The 25,911-nt window shown below is 29.1% G+C and overlaps 1 long non-coding RNA gene across 1 annotated transcript in view; it reads right to left on the reverse strand.

Annotated features, from left to right (window-relative positions):
• The window catches only part of LOC149958542 (uncharacterized), a 126,052-nt gene extending 101,434 nt beyond the window's left edge, over positions 1–24,618 (reverse strand). Inside the window, exon 1 of the long non-coding RNA XR_016478299.1 lies at positions 24,295–24,618. This is a non-coding gene — a long non-coding RNA (uncharacterized LOC149958542). The remainder of the gene's footprint in view (positions 1–24,294) is intronic.
• Positions 24,619–25,911: the final 1,293 nt, after the last annotated feature.

Here is a 25,911-nt window from a genome sequence, read left to right on the forward strand (position 1 = left end):
TTATCAATTTTAATATATATTAGTATTTATCAATTTTTAATAAATATTAGTAAAAAAAAATTTTTAATATATGTTAATATTTATCAATTTTTAATAAACATTAGTAAATATTAATTTAAAATAAAAATTAGTAAAAGAAGCTAACTGCAATCCATACTCAAGCTTTATTCCTTATTTTTTGTTGTTGTAAAGTAATCATTGATACTAAAGGCCTACAAGTCACCCATGACTTGGCCTAGATATTGTAAACGCCGACCAAATCTGATTTTTTTAAATAAACCTTTTTATTATTATTATTTTTATTATTCCCAGGTTTCTCGGTTAGGCCTAACACAATTGTTTAGCGTCGACGCAAAAACTCTCCGTCAGGCCTAAAATATTTCGTTTCTCGTCGACGCAAACTTTCGTTAGGCCTAAAATAATGTTTTCTACTGTAAGAAAAATAAAATCTGCGTTAGGCCTAACACAATCGCGTCGCGTCGACCAAAAAAATCTTCGTTAGGCCCAACACAAAAGTTTACCGTCGATTTAAGGTTTTTTGCAACCGAAACAAGTCTAGGCGATGTAACGGCGCCTATGATCTAGCGTCTGCTACAGACCAATTAAAAAGTCATAAGAACGTTTTTTTCTTAAATAAATTTATCAAAATATAAGCCAAAATTATATGAAAATACAAGTATCAGAATTTTTAAAGTCAAATTTACGAATAACGATGAGAAAAAACTAATAGCGTCTGCTTTAGCCGCTACCTATCTAGGTTTCAATGGCGAACCAAAGGGGGCGTAGCGATAGTTTTCGGTGGCGAATAGATGATGTGCCTTTTATTTATTAAACACCTCCCAAACCATTAAAGGTAATTTTCGATAAAATTAATCGACCCATCTTATCCAAAATCGAAAAATATAACTAAGTATAAGTTTTCTGTAGCAATACTTGTTAAATGTTAATTTTAAAAACGTAAAGAGAAAATGTGTATACTAATACATCATTTTACAACCGCAGGACTGGATAACAATTTGCAACCCACGCCACCAAAAAAAAATAAAAAAGTTACCAAGCCCTCAAAAATAGTAAAAAAACAAGGATAAAGGGTAAAAACGGACAAGACAGTGATTTCAGCGCCACCAAGGGAGTAATAAATGTACCTAATATCCCTCACTAAGAAAAAACTTTGCAAAATATATATAAAAAAAATATCGTACAAGATACAAATATAACCTGACAATTCTGTCAAAGGTAATATAAAGGAAAAAAATCCATTACGCGAGCTGTCAACTAACCTTTGATTGAATAGTCAATAGAGCTATGTTAGAAACTGAGTTAATAATAAAAAAGCACAGCGTTGGCTAGCGAGGGGGGAGCCCTCTAGCGGGGGAAAGCAAAACTATTCTAATATTAATATTTTCTTATTTTGTCATAACGAAGATGGATTAGACAATCAGTCAGATATTTGCTTGTTAGTGCGCCACTCGTTATAGACGTTCCCGCTAGGGGGCTCTGACCCTTTACCGGTGCACCCCCCGCCTCACAGCCCATCATATCAGGGGCCCTTTTTTGGTAGCAGGGGAGGGGGGGCAATCGTTCAATGACCATTGCTTCCCTCCCCCCTTAAAATGTCAATTTTTTTATTTGAAATAAATTTGAAAAGAGGCGAGGATTGAGTGACTTTCAAAAACGTAGTTTAGAGGGCGCTTTGTTCGGTTTTGGCGTTAATGGAATATTATCATTGGAGTACAGCGGAGGATAAGGTAGCGACATCTTCATGTTGTATCGTGGACTGAAGGTGCCATAAACTTATAAATTGACCAAACTTTTTAAATTTATGAAATTATCAGAAATGTAAAAATTTTTTAAATTGGCCAAAAATGTAAAAATTTTTAAGATTGGTGAAAAATGTTAAAATTTTCAAGATTGGTCAAAAATGTTAAAATTTATAAGATTGGTCAAAATAATAAAATTGGAATATTTGCTGAAAATATTAAAAATTAAAAAAAATACCATAATTGAAAAATTATCAAAATATTAAAAAAAATTTATTGGCCCAAATATTAAAATTTATATATTGACAAAAATATAAAATTTTAATAATGTAAAAAAATTTAAAATTTAATAAAATGCTAAAACTGTTAACATCTATAACATTGGTCAAAATGTTAAAAATAAAAGGTCAAAATATTGAAAATAAAAGGTCAAAATATTGAAAATAAAAGGTCAAAATATTAAAAATAAAGGGTCAAAATATTGAAAATTAAAGGTCAAAATATTAAAATTTATTTATTGGTAAAATTATTAAAATTTATATATCGGCAAAAATATTAAATTTTATATATCGGCAAAAATATAAAAATTTATATATTGGTAAAATTATTAAAATTTATAAATCGACAAAAATATTAAATTTTATATATCGGCAAAAATATTAAAATTTATATATTGGTAAAATTATTAAAATTTATATATTGGTAAAAATATTAAAATTTATAAATTGGCAAATATACCAAAAATTTAGTGCTCAAATATTACTATTTTAAGCTGCTAAAAATTATATTTGGATTTCGAATACAACGTTCATTGGCTGGTCAATGTGTTATTAAATTTGAAATTACTAGATCATTTTACTGAGGAAAGTTCGTTTTTCCCAAGAAAATATAATTTTAACCATGAAAAGTCTTAGCTTACTGGTAATGGTAAAACTACCATTTCATTGAATTACTTGTTCAAATATTTTTTTAAGTAACAGAATTTGAAATTTAGTGTTTTCTCAGGCAATACATATATCATTTCAATAATACAGTTTGCCTAGTGCAGTGACTGACGCGCCACGTGCTATCAAAAAAGAAAAATGCTTTCGTAAAACTGCTGTAGATGCCGCCACAATAAATAATGATGTGCCGTATTCACGTTGAAATGAATATGTACTCGAATTGTTTGCTATTTACCATTTTAATGAAACCTTTAATATTTTAGCTAAAAACTTATTTCGTTGTTCCATCTCAATCATAAATTGATTTTTTAAAACCTTTAAAAATTGGAACAAAATAAACTTTATTAACACATATATTAAAGAACACACATTTTAACATTGTTTAATAAATTATGATTGTGAAAAATATTAGCATATTTATCTAAGTTATAATGACAAAAGGCCCTGAAGAATAAGCATCAGAAAAGGACGAATGGCGATTATAAAATAGGACAAGCTGTAATTAAAAAACGATCATGTTAATAATAATTATGCATTTGTATTTATAATATATTACTTAATTATAATTATAATGCAAAAATTATAATTATAATTATAATTATAATTATAATTCTATATTTATATTTATAATATATTACTTAATTATAATTATATTTCATTTAATAATATTTTACTCAATTATAAATATATATTTATATTTATAATATATTATTTAATTATAATTATAAATTTATATTTAAAATATATTTCTTAATTATAATTTTATATTTAAAATATATTTCTTAATTATAATTTTATATTTATATTTATTATAATTATATATTTCTATTTGAATATATTACCTTAATATAATTATAATTTCATATTTATTATTGTGATATATAACTAAATATTATTAGTTTATATTCAAAATATATTATTTAATTATAATTATATATTTCTATTGGAATATATTACTTAATAATAATTATATATTTCTATTTGAATATAATACTTAATTATAATTATAATTACACATTTATATTTAAATATAAAACTAAATTATAATTATAATTACACATTTATATTTAAATATAAAACTAAATTAAAATTATAATTTTATTTTTCTATTTGAATATAATACTTAATTCTAAATATAATTTTATCTTTCTATTTGAATATAATACTTAATTATAGTTATAATTTTATATTTCTATTTGTAAAATATAACTGAATATTATAAATTTATATTTATAATATATTACTCAATTATAATTTTATATTTATATTTGTAATATATGACGGAATGTTATAAATTTTTATTTATAATATATTACTAAATATTATTAATTTCGTATCACGTATTTATATTGAATTTTACATGTATAAATATAATTATATATTTGGTAATTAATCTTACGAATTTAAGGCTCTGAAAAAGTCGAAATTGGCGAAAGCTTTCGGAGAGTGAAGAATTTTAGCGACGTTTTTACTAAACTTCAAACTGGTCCGCTTGTTGACTAAATGATATTTAAAATTCGCTGAATATAAAAGTAAAATTTATTAGAAATCAAAAGCTTAAATTAATAAATTAAGTAATAAAATCATTACCATCATTGCAGTTTACCGTCAAGAATACGTGGAACGTGAAGAGAAAAATCAGAATCCACGCGTTAACATGCATAACTAGACGAAACAACTACACTATTTTCACGTTGTGCAGTACTAGTAAAGTCAAAGGTTGACTAAATCAGTTTCAATAGCGTTGACAGATTTCACCAACACACGCGAGAGACTTGTTAATACTGGAGGTCTATGATCTGGTTCAAAAACCACCAGCCGAATTCTGTTTACGGAAACTAAAGCGATTGAAAATTCATATTAACCGATATTAACCCACTGGAAAAATTACACTCACTTCTCAGTTTAGTAATAGCAGAAGTAGATAATATATATTAGAAAGAAGTAATCTTCACAGGCTCCAACAGAATTTTCATTATACATTTCGGTAGAAATAAATAATATAGTTACTTACTAAAACTATTGTATCAGGAAAGTAATGGTTTAAAATTAAGAAATATTCCTACGTAGTGGAACTTTTAATATTTTACATTATTACAAGTGGTAATTTGATAGCCATTAAGATATATTTTATAATATAATACCCGATTTAATTTTATTATGATATAAGTTAAAAACAAGATGTCGAAAAAAAATATTAATTTATTTTGATTATTAATAAGTTGAATATATAAATAAATTTACTTAATAAATAGAAAAACCACTATTGTACAATTAAACATTTATTTAAAAACTGCTACAGCCGTTTCGACGCTATTACCAGCGGCGTCGTTAGGCAAAATTACAAATTAATTTAAATTTTTTTAGCCTAAATGGATACTTTTCTCCTTAGATATTTTATATGCTTCTGATAATACTAGCTTTCATATTCAACAGAATTTATAAACAGTAAATTAAGAAATTTAAATTTACATATTGCAAAATAGTATCGTGCGTAAAAAACTAACGATGGTTGATTGGAAACGAAATAATTCCAAAGACAAACTAAACAGAAAAATAATTATTTATTAATTACCATTATATTAGTTTATTTATTCTTAGTGAAAATATAATTCTTACGAATGTATGATAGCGGAAATATCGTAGGATCGTTTGGAACGTCTATGGTGCGAGATCGAATTTGGAACAATTCTCAACGGGTTTCGCCAGTCCAATTCCAGACCAGGTCGCCATTCTTTCGACCACGAATGACCATTAAAATGTTAAATATTACTTAAAACGTAATTGAGAATCCTAGCGAGTTAACGAAAGTAGCTAGACATAAGTTTACAATTATATTCCGACAATGTGTGTCAATTTTTAATAGGTATGAGTGGAGTCATACCCGAAAATTGTCACGAAATTAACATTCTAAAAATTATCTTTTCCACCCGAAACTGATACACTTATGTCGAAAAATAATTATTAACTATGAACTATACTATTAATTAATTAATTTTATCCATGAATATAGAACCGCTCTAGATATGTTTCTATCTCGGTCGGATAGAGGCGGAACTATAAGCTCCGCCCCTCTTACACGTGACGGATATACTGTAGTTACAACCTCGTCCAGTGAGTTGCGACGTCATTTCCTCTAGCTTTTAATTGGCTAAACAATTTGACGTAGTAGCGACATAGCTTCGTAAGCCCTGCCTTCTACCGGATCGGGATAGCACCATACAGGTAAGGTACAGTTCTATATTCATGGGTAAAATGAATAAATTCATGACTATACTCGAAGTCACTGTTACCTTCGACCACTAACAAAGGCGGGGATTTTTCGGACTCAGCCGGAAATAAAGTCCCCTAACTAAAGTGATCTATGTGAAATATTATTAGACTAGACTTAGGTGAAATTTAATGTCTGCCACTAATATGAAGTAAGAGCTTATAAAAAATTGGTATTATTATAATTATATTTTCCCAATTAAAAATATAATTAAAAGTACCTCAACCACCGTCATTCGTAATAGCATCCGCATCATACAGTAAAAAGATTATGGCAACCCGGTTTTCAAAGATTTTACAACTATGAACTAACGATTGTACAAAAAAAGAGAAATTTTTCTACGTAAAAAGCACGACGATTTTTTACCGTGGGAGCTCGAGTGCAAAGTCCGTAAGTTAATAATTTTTAATCTGTGAGTGCTCTTATTTGAAAATTGCGCCTTTACGAAATGAAAGAGTACTAAGGCCATCTATTGATCAGATAATGAAGTTAGAAACGGAAGAGTACTAAGGCCATCTATTGATCAGATAATGAAGTTAGAAACGGAAGAGTACTAAGGCCATCTATTGATCAGATAATGAATTTAGAAATGGAAGAGTACTAAGCCCATCTATTGATCAGATAATGAAGTTAGAAACGGAAGAGTACTAAGGCCATCTATTGATCAGATAATGAATTTAGAAATGGAAGAGTACTAAGGCCATCTATTGATCAGATAATGAAGTTAGAAACGGAAGAGTACTAAGGCCATCTATTGATCAGATAATGAAGTTAGAAACGGAAGAGTACTAAGGCCATCTATTGATCAGATAATGCAGTTAGAAACGGAAGAGTACTAAGGCCATCTATTGATCAGATAATGAAGTTAGAAACGGAAGAGTACTAAGGCCATCTATTGATCAGATAATGAAGTTAGAAACGGAAGAGTACTAAGGCCATCTATTGATCAGATAATGAATTTAGAAATGGAAGAGTACTAAGCCCATCTATTGATCAGATAATGAAGTTAGAAACGGAAGAGTACTAAGGCCATCTATTGATCAGATAATGAAGTTAGAAACGGAAGAGTACTAAGGCCATCTATTGATCAGATAATGAATTTAGAAATGGAAGAGTACTAAGCCCATCTATTGATCAGATAATGAAGTTAGAAACGGAAGAGTACTAAGGCCATCTATTGATCAGATAATGAATTTAGAAATGGAAGAGTACTAAGGCCATCTATTGATCAGATAATGAAGTTAGAAACGGAAGATTAGTAAGGCCATCTATTGATCAGATAATGAATTTAGAAATGGAAGAGTACTAAGCCCATCTATTGATCAGATAATGAAGTTAGAAACGGAAGATTAGTAAGGCCATCTATTGATCAGATAATGAATTTAGAAATGGAAGAGTACTAAGCCCATCTATTGATCAGATAATGAAGTTAGAAACGGAAGATTAGTAAGGCCATCTATTGATCAGATAATGAAGTTAGAAATGGAAGAGTACTAAGGCCATCTATTGATCAGATAATAAAGTTAGAAACGGAAGAGTACTAAGGCCATCTATTGATCAGATAATGAAGTTACTCTGATATTTATTAATGTTAAATGCGTTTTACCTTAGTTGTCTCAGGTAACATTGATTTGTAGTATAGGTCAAAAAATTGTCTACTACCACGTGATACGATTTGTTTTTAAATTAAATTACAGAAATAAAAATAAATTAAGAATCCGGGAAGAGAAATGGCAAGCAAATATGAAGCGTTAGAAAAATCCGATCAACGACAGGTTTCAATCGACTTAGAGCCAAAGATAAACTTTAAATGAAAAATAATATAAACGTAATCAAAATTAAATTAAATTTAAAATAAGATTTGTGAAGTGAAGGTCTTACGCATTTATGATTGAAGCGGAAGAACTAGCCGAGGGATTAATTTCCAACGCGGGATTCTTAGAAAATCTCAACCAAGTCGGCTCCTTCCAGTTCAACTCGTAACGATTACCATCTTAAATTTATGTACGAAATCGCGTTTAAAAAGGAATATTTAATCCAACCACCAAAAGCAAATTTCTTAACAATATTTTACAATAAAAATACTCACTGTATATAAAGATATTTATAAAAATACTCACCGCATATAATGATATTTAAAAAGCAGATAATTAAGAAAATAAGTATTTTAATTTTGGATGCAGGCATTTTCGAGTATAAACATTTGGATGTCAGGCTAGCGTGTTTTACACTGGCTAAATCGTTGTAGCAATTTCCGTCAATATACTAACCGGAAATCGGGTAATGGCACTTCCGGTTTTGACGTTATTTACCATACAAGTATATTTGAGGGGGGAGGAGAGGAAGTTGGTACAAATTATCGGTGTCACCAGGTGCCTACGTTTTTCATTCCAATTAGGGCTGTGCGAGTAGTGTAGTGATTTTAGGCAACTTTTTAGTCGAGTATCGAGTTGGGTACTATATTTGTCGAGTCGGGTAATCGTGTACTCGATTAAGCCAAAAAATATTTCGTCGAGTAGTCGAGTAGTTAAGAAAAAACGTTCGAGAACACGATCAAGTTTTTTTTTCGGGTAATTTTCTTTAAAGGGGAACGGCCAAGCTTTTCCATATATTAAGATGTTAAAGTAGTAGGTTTATCGCAGTTGGTGTTTTGGTTAACATGAAATGGGTTAGAAGTTCGAAGAATCGTATGATGTCGTTATCTTTTTGGGATAAATAAGATTTGGGTGAAATGGACTTGGAAGAAATGATTTTGGACTAAATGGGACTAAATCCAGTGTATTTCTAAACAAAATTGCAATTTGATTTAATTGTGAAATGCGTAATTACATTAAATTCATAAGAAATTTGGTTCTTTGCAACGCGTTAGCGTCGTTGATACTGTGCATCAAAGTTTCAGGAGAGTGTTCGTTGTGCAAAGGCCTCAAATTGGAAGGGGTCGCTTTCAAGGTTTCGGACGTTGTGACCAGAACTCGGTGATTCAAAGGCAGAAGCATCCTGATCACTAACATTAATTTGGGATTAAATTAATTAGGTAACTAATAGCTAGAGGTCGGTAACGGTTAATCATTATCCATGTTTAAATGGATTTTTTTTCGGGAAAAAAAAGTAAACAAAGAAATTTACCGGTTAATATTTCGGAAAATGATTAAAAAACATGTATTATTCATAAAATTTTAGCTTTTTATCGAAAAAAACGTCGTTTTTCCGATTAATTTTACAAATTTATCAAATAATTAATCGGATAATACAGAAATATAAATTACTTGATCAAAACGTTTTACGAATAATTTTGAGAGCTTTATCTATTGAATAAAAGTTAACCATCCCCGAACTCTACTAATAGCGATAAATTATTTATCCTTACCAGTTCGAGAGTTGCATAGAGCTAAAACGGCGCATAACACGAACGAACATCGCCACAAAGACATATTTAATCGATGATGAAATTGCACTGGATCCGAACTGAATAGCCAGGTTGAACGAACGAGATTACTAACACTTGTATGTTTTTACCCGTCTATCAAATAAATGCACTTGTACATCGAATGTGAATGACATCGAATATTTCTTTTGCATTTTTCCGTTTCCGGATCTGTCGTGGCCAGTTTAGAAATCAACCATAAATTTATAATTGGGTTTCACAAACGTGCGTCAGTTCAATATCTCCCGAAGGTTCAAATTTGTATTGACAACTATATCTAGAATGACCAGAGAATAACTTATACTCGGAATCCATCTTACCCGCGAGAGACTGACCACTTTATGTCAGGGTTCGAAAATAAAAACCCGACCCAAAAAACCCACCTCAGAAAAAACCCACTTTCAAATCTCAGATTTTAAATAAAAACCAGCTAGTTCAATGTGCAATGGCCACTTAAATAAATATCTTAGGCCGAATTGTTACGTGATACAAACTTTACAAAGTTAACTGGCTTGTTAACTTGAAACTTATAACTTTGTACTTCAGCCAGTCCTTTGGTTCAACTTTGCAGCATCTGTATACTAATAATAATAATACCCAAGGCAGCACCTTAGGCCCAATTCATCTAGCGACTTATTATGCCTTTAAACCGGTGGCCGGGTTACAATGCGTAGGAGGGTGGTAGCCAGCCCTACATGCCACGCGAGCCAACAGCTCCCTACACTAACTATTAACGTTAACCTCATGTCGTCTAATACAAATATGGAAATTGTATTCTAAAATAAAAAAACCGGGTTTTTTCAAACTCCGCTTTATGTAATCGGTGTACAAGCCTGTAGCTTTGACTGTACTAAAGTGATTACGTAATCAATTAAAGACTATGCACTACCAGAGGCTGCAGTCACTGTAATCGGTGCACGGAATTTCTGGTTAGCGATCGGCAGTTAACATTAAAAAATATCCAAGCAACTTCATTATCTGATCAATAGATGGCCTTAATCCTCTTCCGCTTTATAAAGGCGCACAGATAAATTATCTCGCAAACTACGGACTTTGCACTCAAGCTCATTCATAAAAATCATCCTGCTAATTTACAGGGTTGCCATGATCTTTTTAAAGTAGAAGTGGATGTCATTACGAATGACGGAGGTTAAGGTACTGAAAATTCAATTTTTAAGTGGGAAAATATTTTTATGAAAATACTAGTTTTTTACAAGACCTTTCAAGAGACTCCCTAATTATCCCTCTTCATCCTGTAGTGACCTCGTGTGGCGATTCCTTGTACTAGCACGTGATCATTTGTTTCAACGTTAAAATTGTGTCAGTAATTATTTCAATTTACACACTGATGGAACGTGGTTATAGACTTATGAAATCAACTTTACTTTCGGAAATATAATATGGAACAGCCAAGAATGCAGTTATGAAGTTATTTTCGTGAGTTCTTGCTATAGCTAAATAGGTGTTTCGATAAAATATAACAATGAAACATTAAAAGTACAAAATGTTTTTACACGAGTTACGAGCTTAAACTTCTCAGTATTTTATTGGCGCGAGCGTTTCGCACGTGGACTTCGAATTCGAAAATCTTGATCGACTGCAGCGCGTGCTCTCCATCTTCAATAACTATAGCTAGTGACGTAGAAAAACATTTGCACGTGACCCACCTTATTTTATAGAAACTCCTATTGAAAATAAACTTGGAAAACAAGTTTTTCAAGTTACAATGACTGCTGATTTTAAATTACAATAACTCTTGACTATATAATTTAAGTTAAAGTCCTTATAGTATAGGATAGATTCTACAACGAAAAGCTATCTAATATTAGGTTTAGACTAAGTACGAAACTTAATGTAATTCACGAAAATGGGTTTAATATAAATATGATTTTATTTAAATAGATGACAAATTCATAATTTTCTAAATCCGACACAGATAAAACCGATTATTTACCGGAAAGATCATCCAAGAAATCAAAAACGCCTTCCGTTAAACCCAAAATTAAATCTTGGTTACGAAATCCTGCAAGTCCCAATCTATGCGGAAAATGTTTTAATTAAGACTAATAATTTATTATCTTTTAAAATTAACTTACGAATTAATAACAGATGGTAAACTAAAACTTCGTTTCGCTCTAGATCGTAGGGCACCATGATTTTTGGTTAGCCTCTCTCGCCTTGTAACTAATTAAATTTATTAATTAATAAACTATCAATTGGTAGTTAAATAACTTCACTCACTGACTCTGGCTTGGCAGTTCGTTAACGATAGAATTAGCAAAACAGCGATGATATTTAGAAGAACGTTCATTGTTAACTAATTTATGATCAGGACAACGCTGTCACATTTACAACGGACACTGTACGACCACGATGACTGTTTGTTTCGTATTGCACATGTGCGTGTTAACCCACTTTTACCCGGAAATATCACGATGAGATATTGCGAAAAATATTAATGTTTACCGTACGGTTTAAGTGACTAAAATCAGAACATAACTTATTACTGAAATTTACAAATTTGTACTTATTTTAATTCGAGAAAAACGAAATTAGGCGTAGCTTTAAATTTATGACGCAATTAAGTTTTGTGACGTAATTTTTTGTGACGTAAGTTTTGTGACGTCATTTTTTGTGACGTAAGTTTTGTGACGTAATTGTGACGTAATTTTACAAAGCAATGTCTAGTGGACAGTAGGAATTGTGTGATTACAAAGGTTACGATGTAATACACTGAAATTCCGTAATTAATCACAATGACAATGTTTGGGCCAAACGTCATAGCTACGTCACCGATGACGTTACTGAGGCTTCCCCTTCGTTAGTTACTACTAAAGTCCATAGATGGCGGTGAGATTATTGAAACTCCTTAATTACACAAATGGAAATATTATTACTTTTAAGGCATAAATAGGTTAAGTTTAGATTAAGCTTTATCAGTAGTTTATAAGATATCTCTTACGAAAGAAGTAGGCACTAAAATGAAAAATGTAGTACTGTAGTACCTGAATGTTACGATAGGTGTCGTTTACGGCAGTTCGTCCAATCTAGTGTATTAGTTCAGAATTATTGGCTCTAAAAGTCACTTGATGACTTAAGCCTAGCGTGGTGACTTGGGTAATAGCCTAGCTGCTTATTATTAAAAAAGATTGGTTGAGATTCCCAAAGCTTACAAACTAGGACTAAATAACTGCAAAGGGGCGCGTGCGTCGACATTATTCGAGTACTAGGATTAGGCTCGCGAATTCAATACGTTCACCGTCTTATGAACGAGGCTTAGCGTCAAATTTTAATCGTAAAATATAATAATTATCTTTTCTATTAACCCAAAATAGCTGAAGTTATGTAAATCTAGAAAGATTTAATTGATTTGGTTAAAGAGTTAGGCGTAGCTTTCTTAGCCCGTTAAACCGATAAAAATGTAAATATATAACGCTGCAGCTACGATAGAGGGCGACACTTTACGGGGTCTTCATTGTGTAATAAGGAAAATCATTTAAGGGGTTTTCTTTGGAGTTTTCACCCACTTTAAATTAGAAATTTGAGTAGCTCTGTTTTTAGAGAAATTTTCCAATCATACAGCTAAGTCGTGATCATATTACAACTGAATTAAAGGCATTAACACGTAGCAAGCTGATTTGGGCCTAAGGTGGTGCCTTGCGTATTAGCCTAGCTTATTATTATTACTAAATGAACAAATATAATTATTTATTAATTTAATATAAAAAATTATACAAATATAAGTATAAATTTTTGTAACGAAACGTTCACATTGGATTTCCTATAGAAGTGCCTGCAGTGTTGTAGCCGTTTTCGTGAAAACTTCGCGAAAATTGTTGAGAGCCACTACGACTGTATTCCCGGTTAAACGTATCACCAGGTCCATTATTTCCATACCCTGAACCACCTCCGTGACCTCCATACCCCTCACTCGGACCACCTCCCATACCACCACTGAATTTTTCAAAGAAGCTGCCCAACGTATTGAACAGTTGAGGAAGGTAACCGAAAAGCTTAGGCAAGAATTGAAACAATTGTTGAGCCACTCCCAAAATCAGCTCCTGGTTACGAAACCCAGCCAAGCCGAGCCTGTAGAAATGCAATTAATTCGCAATTAATTATGCGGTATTAAATAAATTTAAATATGAATTATTTAATTTTAAATTAATTACAAGATATGTTACATATCAAAAATTATAAAGGCTCGTATTTAAAATAAAACTTAATTTAAATACTTTTTAAAAACACAGAAAGAACGTTTATTTCATGAATTAATTATCTTTAGGGCAAATTTTATTAATTATTCATCAATTTAATTTAAGTTCATTTATTTCTGATCGAATTAAATAAATTAAAACACGAGTTGAAATATGGTTACGGTTAGAAAATATATTTACGGATGTTTTTAGTTCTAAGGAAAAAAAGACAATTAATTAAAAGTAATCGTAAACGTTAATACATTTCTTAATGAAATTAAATCAACTTAAACGCCACCATAAAATCAGTGAAATATGGTTAAATAAAACGATTAAAAATAAACGTGATATGTGTAAAAATATTTTAAAATTAATTTGGAGATGTGGATTTTTAATACAAATGTTTTTAATTACAAACGACTAATTACGTTTCAGTAATGATTAGTAAATTAAAGTTGCTTACGAATTAATTTCTGCGCTCCTCCTAGACCGTTTCAAATGTACCTCTTTCTCAACCAGATCAAGCAAAGAATTAATATTGGCGTGTTTTATGGCTGCTCCACCAACTATTTTAATTAAATTATAACTAGTAAAATTCTACGTTAAATTATTATTATTATTATTAATAATTATTAGTAATAATTATTATTAATAATTATTAGTTATAATTATTAGTAATAATTATTAGTTATAATTATTAGTTATGATTATTAGTAATAATAATTAGTAATAATTATTAGTAATAATTATTAGTAATAATAATTATTAATTGTTACTATTAATTATCATTATTATTAATAATTATTAATAGTTAAATCTTGTAAAACTAACCGCATTTTATTTGTTGTGATAAGATTCCAATCAAGCAAATAAAACCGGCGAAAATGAAAATAATTTTCATTTTAAGTCCCGGTGCAGATCCTACTACTGCCAATTCGAATTGAATATTACACGGCGCTCATCGTAAATACATTAATCCAGTTCCAACTTCCGGTGTGTTGGCAAACGCGAATGTACGGGCTAAGTCTGATTTTATTTGCTACTAGATGGCATAGTTTGTCTGCCAGGCCAAACAATTAATAACGAAAGTTTATAATATAAAACTCAGAGTCATTTGTTAAAACGCTGATTTTTCAAAAGAAGTTTCAGAAGAAAACCAATACGATATTATATTGATTTTATAAAATTACTACAGAGGGAAAATGTAGTTTATATAAAAGAATCTATCAACACGTCATCGAAATACAATAATGTTGTATATATGTCGTTCGAACACTGTGATGTACGCTTTAGTAGCGGTGAAATCTATTAGAAAAAATAATATATATATATATCTATATATATATATTTATATAGTTATATAAATTAAGGTTATAGCTTATGAAAATGGTTTAGTTAGACTTCCTATTTATTAGACCTTACTGTATCTTCGTGCAGATAACTAGCGAATATGAAATATTATATATTATATATTAATAACTTAATTAATATTAACTTCTAATATATCTTAATATTGCTTTGAGTTATAATATTAATAAAAATTATCAAGTAAAATTTATTCAAACTACGTTAAGCGCTAATTATGCAGAAAAGTAGGTTTTGAAAATAAATGTTTAATCACTTCACCCTTAAATTCGGCAACTTAATTTACATTTTATCATGTACCTGGAATATATGGGAATTCTATGGTATAAAAAAAATAGGCGTTCTTATTGAGAATTGGGATATTATGGCAAATATTCAGACAAACTTGGTGTCGCTGTGGTTTTTTTTACCACCAAAATTAGTTATAATTGAACAAAATTCAACAGCAATAAGCTTTCTGATTAAATCAACGCCTACCCTGGTAAGTTCATTTATATTTGCGCCCCAAAATCAAACGTTGATGCCAACTGTTCTGCAAAGTTGGCATTAAGAAAAAATTAAAATTTCCATCCCATGATAACATTACTTCATCTCAAATCCTGTGTTTTTGTAACGACGACATTAATGACATTATTTAATCTAAGCCCATTATTGCAAATTACCTATTATGAAACCATACCCTGAAGTTTTCTCCTAAGCCAGAGTATAAATAAAAAAATCTATAAGAGTTAAAATTCCCAAGAATTTTTAGTCAATGAAAATACTTTTGAAAAATTACTAATATCATAAGTTTATAATATACCTAATAAATCGTATATAAATTTATAATACGCCGCTTTACGATTATGTAAGTATTATATCCACTAAAAAAATTACTTGTTTTTATTTACCATGGTTTAAAAAAATTTACAATTGGTTAATATTAGTGGTTTTATTTTTCTATTATTTATATAAAATGGAAAATAGAAATAAAAGGTAAACCACGAGGTAGCAGTAACATTAACCAATTTTAAATATTAATTTATTTATTTTAATAGTTTAAAAAACCTTATGAAATTTCAGCCTGTGAAATAAGGAATACGATTAGCGATGTGGGGTACTTTTAAGGATAAAAGTACCCCACATACAACTTATATACAACTTATATACTTCTAATGGCACTGAATTTTTTTAAACAATTTTTATATAGGTACTTCGTAGATTTAACCTTCTTTCAAATGAATTTACATGCTGCATGCAAAAAACGATAATAATTATTAAACTATTAAGAATCATTTAATTAAAGATTTCCTTTTAGGCATCAATTTCGGGTAAATAATAATTATAAGAATCTCCCCTGGAATATTAGTCAACCGACGAAATCTTTTTTTCTACTAATAGTTATAGTAAACAGGTTACCGAAAGGCATATTATAGTCCGGCGCTTTAGTCACCATCTTAATCCGTGTAAACTAACATTTATCAGACAAAAGCCACAGTAATAATATTTTAATTAGTTGAAATTAGCGTTTATCTTGTTTATCTTTAAAAATTAAAAATTAAAAAACAACGAAAACTTTAAAATGGTTTATTTAAAATCTGACCTCAGCTTAGTTCACCTTCGTGGCGCCATTTTCAAGGGGGAAACGTTAGTTAAAATATTAATTAATTTAAGATAATTTTAATTTATTTTCTTCATTTTAATTTCATCATTATTTAATTATAAAATTATGCTATTATGTTTAATAAATCCCCACTAGGTAGATGGCTCCATATTCCTAGAACAGACAACAACAAAGCCCTCTCTTCTGTGGGAGCCATTTTGAAGTTATCCATACAATATCAAATCCATTAGCGATGATGTCAACCAAAAGTAAATTAATTCAATTATAATGTTTTATTTAATAATTATTTATTTATAAAATTACGCTGTTAAGTTTATTCCCCACTGAATAGAGGGCTCCATATTCCTAGAACAGACAACGACAAAGCCCTCTCTACTATGGGAGCGCGTTTGAAGATATCCAAGCAATATCAAAGCCATGTACCAGATATATCAGAGCAATATCAAAGTAATATCAAAGAAATATAAAAGCAATATCCAAGCAATAACAAAGCGATAACCAAGCAATATCAAAGATATCGAAGCAATAACAAAGCAATGTACAAGATATCGAAGCAATAACCAAGTAATAACAAAACAATAACAAAGCAATAACCAAGCAATATCAAATCAGTGCCCAGCAATACCAAAGCCATATCCCATAGATATCGAAGCAATATCCAAGCAATATCTAATTGCAATAGTGTTAAATATACACGAAACTATTTAAATAAGTCCTTCATCAGAGTATAGTTCTGGCGCCATTTACGATGCGATGGCTTATAAAAATATCTGCCGGGGACCCAACATAACATCTTCCTAGAGTCGAATGATTACCGAGGTGTTCGACTACATGACAATAACGCGAAGCATTTTAAATTATTCGGAAGTAATTAGGGTAATGATTACGGTCCGGGCTGTGGGCCTTTCTATCGAGAAACTAGCGAAAACAATTAGGACAATTATCGGGTCGGGCGTTTGCGGTTTTTTGACGTCGCTTAATGTTTTTGTCCCTTCGAGGGCTATTACGGCACCCAGAAATTAAGACATTTTACTTTGAATGACAAAACACGATCGCTTACCAAAAGTATATTACTGTTTTCACTAATGAAGTTTTACGCTCCAGACGAACTTTCAGAATGTTAAACAACGCAGTTCAGTGGATATTTCCATAATTTCGTATTTTGTTGCTGGATTTGAGGTATTTTCTTAGATCTCAAAATGCAATAGAATTATAAAATAGGGATTTGAGGTTTTTTTCTTAGATTTCGAAATACAATAGAATTATGAAGTAGGGATTTGAGGTTTTTTCTTAGATCTCAAAAAGCAAACGAATTATGAAATAGGGATTTGAGGTTTTTTCTTAGATCTCAAAAAGCAATAGAATTATGAAATAGGGATTTGAGGTTTTTTCTTAGATCTCAAAAAGCAATAGAATTATGAAATAGGGATTTGAGGTTTTTTCTTAGATATCAACATATTTTAGAATTGAAAAATAAGGATTTGAGATTATTTCTTAGATCTCAAAATACAATAGAATTGATAAATAGGGATTTAAGGTTTTTTCGTAGATCTCAAAATGCAATAGAATTATAAAAAGAAAATGTAAGGGTTTTTAAATCTTAAAATGAAATAGAATTATAAAATAAATTTGTTTCTAGTTACATCTCAATCTCCCATGGGATCTTTGAAAAGCTTTCGATATGAATAATTTTTGTATTTGTAGATTTTTTAGATTTTAAAATTCAAAATAATTAAATCAAGACTTGAATGATTCCTATTGATTTTTGAAATTTGATTAGGTCTGTGAATTTTTAAGTTATACCCAGAAAATCAATCAAATATTTTTAAAATAAGAAGTTGAAAGATTCAATAACCTAATTTGAATATGTTGATTTATTTAAATAACTTTTTAATTTTTCATAACACCTCAAAATCGAATGATATTAAAAAAATCCAATACAAATAATTTGTTAATTTGTGAATTTTTTCAAATATATTTTCATCAGATTTTAAAATCCAGTACAAATTTTATACATTATCTTAGTGTTGTAAGTCAGAAAATTTTCCGAAAAAAATAAAAAAAGGTTTCATTCCATGATTAGTCTAATATTGTTTGCAAATTTAAATAAAGCGGCTTTTTCGCCTCATTTTTTCGAATCTAAAAGTAAAACTAAACCTCTAGACTAGTTTAAACTGATTAACAATGTAACACTATTAATGTTTTGTAGTATGTTTACTGATATTAGACATTTTAAATCGATAAAAGTTAAAAACATTAAAATCTTTGAAAAGTAATTTCAGTTTAAATTTTTTTATTTTTCCGATTTGCGGAAGATTTTCCGGAAATTTTTCCGCATTTTATTTTTCCGGAAAACTAACAACATTACATTATCTATTTACAGAATTTGTGGATTTTAGCGATTTTTGGTAAAGCATTTCGCACAATTTATCACGATGATTTAAAGTATTTCATTAAAAAATGAGATTATGAGATTCCTATAGTTTTGGAAAAGCTGCAAATCTCAAAACGTACAATAAGGAATTTTTGAAATCGCATTTGGAGGTCATTTTGGTCTGAAATTAATCATCTAAGGAAGAAAAACATTTATGGGCGTCGTGATATCATCATGAGAGACCCGAACTACCCCGAGAAAACAATTCAAACTTAATTTTCAAATTAAGATATTAAAAAGAGATAAATGTAAAATATTCTTCAACGTATAAAATTTCCTCGAGATGGCGTGAGAGATGATTTTCCGTCGCGTCGTCATGGTAACGAGTAATACCCGTATCGAGGTATTATATAAGGTAAAAGGGGGGAGGAGAGGTAGTGAACGCTTAAATTACCATGGAAACAAATTAAGAGGAGCGAGTGTGCGCGTGAAAGCATGGCTGCCAAATCCGTTACGCGAATACCAAAAAAAAACCCACCTCCCTTTCATGTAGACCGACACTCGGAAATTCGCCAGTTTAGCCAGAATTAAGAAATATAAGCTAAACCATTAGAGACGCATGGCTAGCCTCCCGTACAAGCCCTCCCTCGATATTTAAAAAGGTGTCCACTAGACAGCACAGTTTTCGAACCCCAAAACGATGTGAATATCTCATTATTGGCATTTTAAGTTCTACTGAAAGCATTCCACTCAAAATATAAACTATCGGTTGTTACGGCCTCGGTGTTTTGTAGAAAGAAAAAATTTTGAAGAAATTTAAAAAAAATTAACTACAAATTACATTTTGAAGCGAATTAGCTTTTCGTGTTAGTGTCTAGTAAGCTTATCTACCTGCATTTTATTACGATGTAAATGTATTTCCACATTTCCACGGGCGAAATTAATTTTTTAAATCGGTAAATTTAAGAAGACTGCCCAGGCCTAAGGTGATACCTTGGGCATTAGATTAGCTAATTGATTATTAAAGATAGCTTTAAAGTAGAGGCTATAAAAATTAAGTTAAGAAAATTATAATTCAGAAATAATTATTTAATTAATTTGAATATTAATAAAATTTAAATATTTTTTGTGTGCAAACCTTAGGTGGTAGATCACTCGGTAATTAAGTTCTTAGTTGTACTTAAATTAGTTCTTAATTGTAATTAAATATGTTCTTAATTGTAGTTAAATAAGTTCTTAATTGTAATTAAATAAGTTCTTAATTGAACTTAAATAAGTTCTAAATTGTAATTCTAATAAGTTCTAAGTTTTTACTCTAATAAGTTCTTCATTGTACTTAAATAAGTTCCTAATTTCAGTTAAATAAGTTCTAAATTTGCATTTAAGTAAGTTCTAAATAAGTTCTAAATTTGCATTTAAGTAAGTTCTAAATAAGTTCTAAATTTTCATTTAAATAAGTTCGTAATTGTACTCAAATACGTTCTTAATTGTACTCAAATCCGTTCTTAATTGTACTTAAATTTAAGTTCTTCATTGTACTTAAATTTAAGTCTTCATTGTACTCAAATACGTTCTTCATTGCACTCAAATACGTTCTTAATTGTACTCAAACACGTTCTTAATTGTACTCAAACACGTTCTTAATTGTACTCCAATACGTTCTTAATTGTACTCAAATACGTTCTTAATTGTACTCAAATACGTTCTTAATTGTACTCAAACACGTTTTTAATTGTACTCCAATACGTTCTTAATTGTACTCAAATACGTTCTTAATTGTACTCAAACACGTTCTTAATTGTACTCAAACACGTTCTTAATTGTACTCAACTAAGATATTATTTGTAAACAAATAAGCCCTTAATTGTACTCAAATACGATTTTAATTGAATCCAAATTTCTTCTAAGTAGTACTTAAATAAGTTCTCAATTACACTTAAATACGTTCTTAATTGTACTCAAATATATACATTTTTAACTTAATTCTGCGCAATGTATTAAAAACAACAGACGGAATTTTCATCGATGACTTCACTTTAGAGAAATACGGTACTTCACATCAAGAGGTAAATTTCGCTTCTCAAATTTCCCCAAAAACAAAAACTAGAAATCGGCGACGGCTGTTTCGAATACAAAGAGTTGAAGAGAGAGTTTTGGCCAATGATTAAAGACAAATTTACCGCGCATTTAATGTTGTGGCCGTTACAAGCGCTTCAAAAAATTCCTTCCAAAATTTCTGGGAAGTGTTTATGAGTCAACGCGATACCCTTTACAAACATTTATAGAAATTCTATAGATTAATTTATACACTTTCTATCGAACAGTTTATATAAATACTAAAGAAAAATTTAAATAATTTTTAGATAATTATTTCCATAATTTGTATCGAAACATTTCTATAGTTTCTATAATTTCTTGAGAATAATTTATAGAAGGTCTATAGACTAATTTATAGAAGGTCTATAGAATAATTTATAGACGTTCTATAGAATAATTTATAGGTCTATTGAATAATTTATAGAAGGTCTACTGAATAACTTATAGAAGGTCTACTGAATAACTTATAGAAGATCTATGGAATAATTTATAGAAGATCTATAGAATAATTTATAGATCTTTAGAATAATTTATAGAAGTTATATATAATAATGTACAGAAGTTATATAGAATAATGTATAAAAGTTACATAGAATAATTTGTAGAAATTCTATAGAATAATTTGAAGAAATTCTATAGAATAATTTGTAGAAATTCTATAGAATAATTTGTAGAAATTCTATAGAATAATTTGAAGAAATTCTATAGAATAATTTGAAGAAATTCTATAGAATAATTTATAGAAGGTCGATAGAATAATTTATAGAAGGTCTACAGAATAATTTCTATAATTTTTACAGAATAATAGGTATATAGTTTTATAAATTTTTTTTTTTAATTATTACATAAGCGTTGAATATTTTATAGAAACATAGATTTATTTTTTTAAGAAATATTGGTATCACAATTTAAAGTATATAGAAAACGTTACAGATGCTACAGACCAATTTCATTAGTGATTAAATTGTTTAACTTTGATTCAGGAAACAAAATACCATTACCACTTTCTCTGTTCTATTAAGAATCCAGGTTTGAATTGAGAAATGCTTAAAAAGCTTAGCTTAATAATAACCCGGATATTTTGTCGACTTACGGATACGAATCAAAACAATTACGAACCAAACTCATAGTTCAAAGAATGTAGTATACAATGCCAGATTTAGGGTTCTTAATTGTTTTTCTATTCGATACAGTAGCGTCATCTGCGTTCAGAAATTTGAATTAAAAGCGTTTAAATTTTAAACTTATTATTTACCATGGTGAATATTAGTAGAAATTATGTTTAATTCAGAGAAAACGGCATGGTATTAGAAGATAAAACTTATTTTATACAAGACGTTTCGAGCCGAGGCTCTTCTTCAGTCGTTCGTTAGTTTTAATTAAAGCTAACGAACGACTGAAGAAGAGCCTCGGCTCGAAACGTCTTGTATAAAATAAGTTTTATCTTCTAATACCATGCCGTTTTCTCTGAATTAAACATAATTTCTACGTTTAAATTTTATTTTATTAATTCCGTCATGTTTAATTTTGTTCTTTAATTTTATAAATTAATTCATATTTATCTTGCGGTGGTAATTAAATTCAGTATTATCTGTGTATCTGTATTATCTTAGCTTTTACGACCATTTTCCAGTCTGAATGTATTGGCATTTTGGTATTGTTTCGAAATAAACAAATTTTAACTAAATATTTAAATATCGAGTTAGATAATCAGTGAAGTAATTGAATCTTTGAAAATCTTCGCCACTTTTCTTGATTACCTTTACAAATATTTCTTAGTTTTTATAGATTTAATAAAATATCATCTAACTTTAACTATAATACATTATATATTAAATTATATATATACATATATATATTATAATTATTAATATATTATATATTAAATTATATATATATATATATTATAATTTTATATATATTATATATTAAATTATATATATATATATTATAATTATTAATATATTATATATTAAATTATATATATATATTTATAATTATTAATATATTATATATTAAATTATATATATATATTTATAATTATTAATATATTATATATTAAATTATATATTATTTTATAATTATTAATATATTATGTATTAAGTTATTTGTTATTTTATAATTATTAATATATTATGTATTAAGTTATTTGTTATTTTATAAGTTTTTTATATTTCATTTCATTTATAATTATAATATATTTCATTTTATTTTATAAAATATTATATTAAATTATAGTAATTATATGAAATATATAATGTGCTATATACTATAGAGTTTTCTAACTAACTTTCGGTTGAAAATATCTATATATTTTAAGGTACTTTCCTATGGCTATTAAAAATGACCAAAATGTTCTATAAATTATACTGACATTTGGGCGAGCATTTGGTTCGTATTTTCTACGGGATTCAGTTTAATGTTCTAAAGAATATTAATAGAAAGTGTTTATAACGGTTCTCCCGTAGCTTTCCTATGGGTAATGGAATCTCTCTGGGTTTGAATTTGTTAATTAATTTAAAAGTTGATTTTACTAATAACTAATTCAAAATTCATTGATCTATGAGTTTATGTTTAAAACCAGAAAAATAATACTTAGTTAAATAGTTTAACGTCAATATTGTATTTTGGTTAGACATTGATCTCAGAATATAATACAAAATATTAAATTTTCCCATTGAAAATAACATTGGATTTTGACCTCAAATTGATCAAAAGTTGATCAATTTTGATGTTTTTACTGTCAAGTTTTATTTATTTTTTCTTTTTTTGGCATTTTCAAAATTTTGAAATTTGTTTAAATTTTTCACAAGGGCCTGGGAATCGGTCAGAATCCCATGTTATTTTCAATAGGAAAATTTCCATTTTTTGTTGCCAAAAACATTTTTCGTTGCCATGGCAAAACGGTTGCCCATTGAATAAATTCCCTTTAGGATTTTTCATCACACATGAACGTCTACCAATCCCCCGAGTTTGAACAAAATCGGTGGGTTACACTTCGGGATGTCTCCTTGTTAGTGATATTTGAACACAGTACTTCATTTGCGAAGTCTTTTTTTACACAATTTTCTAAATTTAACAGAATCAAAAGTAGAGTTTGTCTCTAATGTCACAGAAATGGTTGGGTTTTAGGGAAGCATAATCTGATACCCTAAAAGGTTAAATAACTAAAAGACCGCCGTTACCTAAAGAACCCTAAATTTCCAACATGGTCAGTTGAGAAAACGCGCGCAAACAAATTGGGTGGTCAAAACACTCACATGTGATTTTCGGCGTTCCATCGTATGGGATACTGTTTCCAGCCGTTGACCAGTGTCCAGACTTGAAGAAAGACCGTCGTCCAGGCCAGTAACGTCCATTTGGACAGTCGACGTAATCTCCACGGGAACATGGTCGATGTAATCCCAATTGAACTGAGGTAGACGATGTCCTCGTAACTAACCCACGTGGCTATTGGTCAACAAAAACAAAATCGTTCAAGTTCTGGTAACGCACGCGAACTGGCAATTGTCAGCGGCAAACAGGGACCAAAATTGCGCCCTCCGAAACGTTTAGGACATTTTTCGGCGACTCAGAGTTACAAAAGCGACTCGTTCCAACCGACGCAAAATTAAAATAAAAAGTGAAATATAAAAAAATTCCCAAAACTCCGCCTGTCTCGCATGGCTCCCCCCAATTTTAGTTACAAGTTTAAGTCCCCCTAAATCTCTCTCTCTCTCTAGAGAAATTTGGTGCAGGTAAGAGGGGGTGTCTACGTTTCAGGATATTTTAGAGCGACAGAACGCCACCTTACGGTTACCTCCCAAAACCGAATATTTTGTTTAAGAACAAGTTGTCTAGAGGCAAAATGTAATCCGCTGCTTGTGAATACATCTTTATTCTTGAACCGTGCATTTCGCGATAAAAGAGCGGCCATAATATTTAATTTCATCATTTTAATATTTAAATTAATGTTGTTAATAACTTTAATTTAATAATAATTTGTTTCTTAATTTTATTTTAATAATAATTTGTTTCTTAATTTTATTTTAATAATATTTTCTTTCTTAATTTTATTTTAATAATATTTTCTTTCTTAATTTTATTTTAATAATATTTTCTTTCTTAATTTTAATATAATAATAATTTCGTACTTGATTTGAATTAAATAACAATTTATTTCTTAATTTTAATTTAATATCAATTAATTTTATTTTATTTTATTTTATTTTAACATTATTTTATTTATTTACGTTTCTAATATTTCATTCTTTATTTAATTTATTGATAATTTTATACTTTGTTTAATATTAATTTCATTCTTAACTTGTATTTAATATTAATTTCATTCTTAATTTGTATATAATATTAAGTTAATTCTTAATTTGTATATAATATTAATTTCATTCTTAATATGTATTTAATATTAATTTCATTCTTAATATGAATTTAATATTAGTTTCATTCTTAATTTGTATTTATTATAAATTTCATTCTTAATTTGCATATAATATTAATTTCATTCTTAATTTGTATTTAACATTAATTTTATTTTACAAATTACATCTTTAGTTTCACTAGATAGAGGTGTCCATATTCCTAGAACATACAGCGACGAAGCGAAAAGTAAGTAAGTTTGTCAACATCCGATCTATCTTTAGCGTGATGTTAACCATATGAAATATATTAAACCCGTCTCTTTATCAGAGTATAATCCTGGCGCCATCAATGATACGACGGCTTAAAAAAAATTCGAGCTAGAAAGAAGGCTTGAAATTGAATCGGAATTTAAGAGAGGAAACTAAAAAATTGTCCAAGATTCATTTGCTTTGGCTTTTCGCGAAGGAGTATTTAAGGCTTGTAATTGAGGCGTTTTTTATTGCGTAACGTCTAGTCTT

The sequence above is a fragment of the Leiobunum rupestre genome, chromosome 2 (assembly GCF_980474605.1).
Source record: "Leiobunum rupestre chromosome 2, qqLeiRupe1.1.hap1, whole genome shotgun sequence".
Classification (NCBI taxonomy): Eukaryota; Metazoa; Arthropoda; class Arachnida; order Opiliones; family Sclerosomatidae; genus Leiobunum; species Leiobunum rupestre.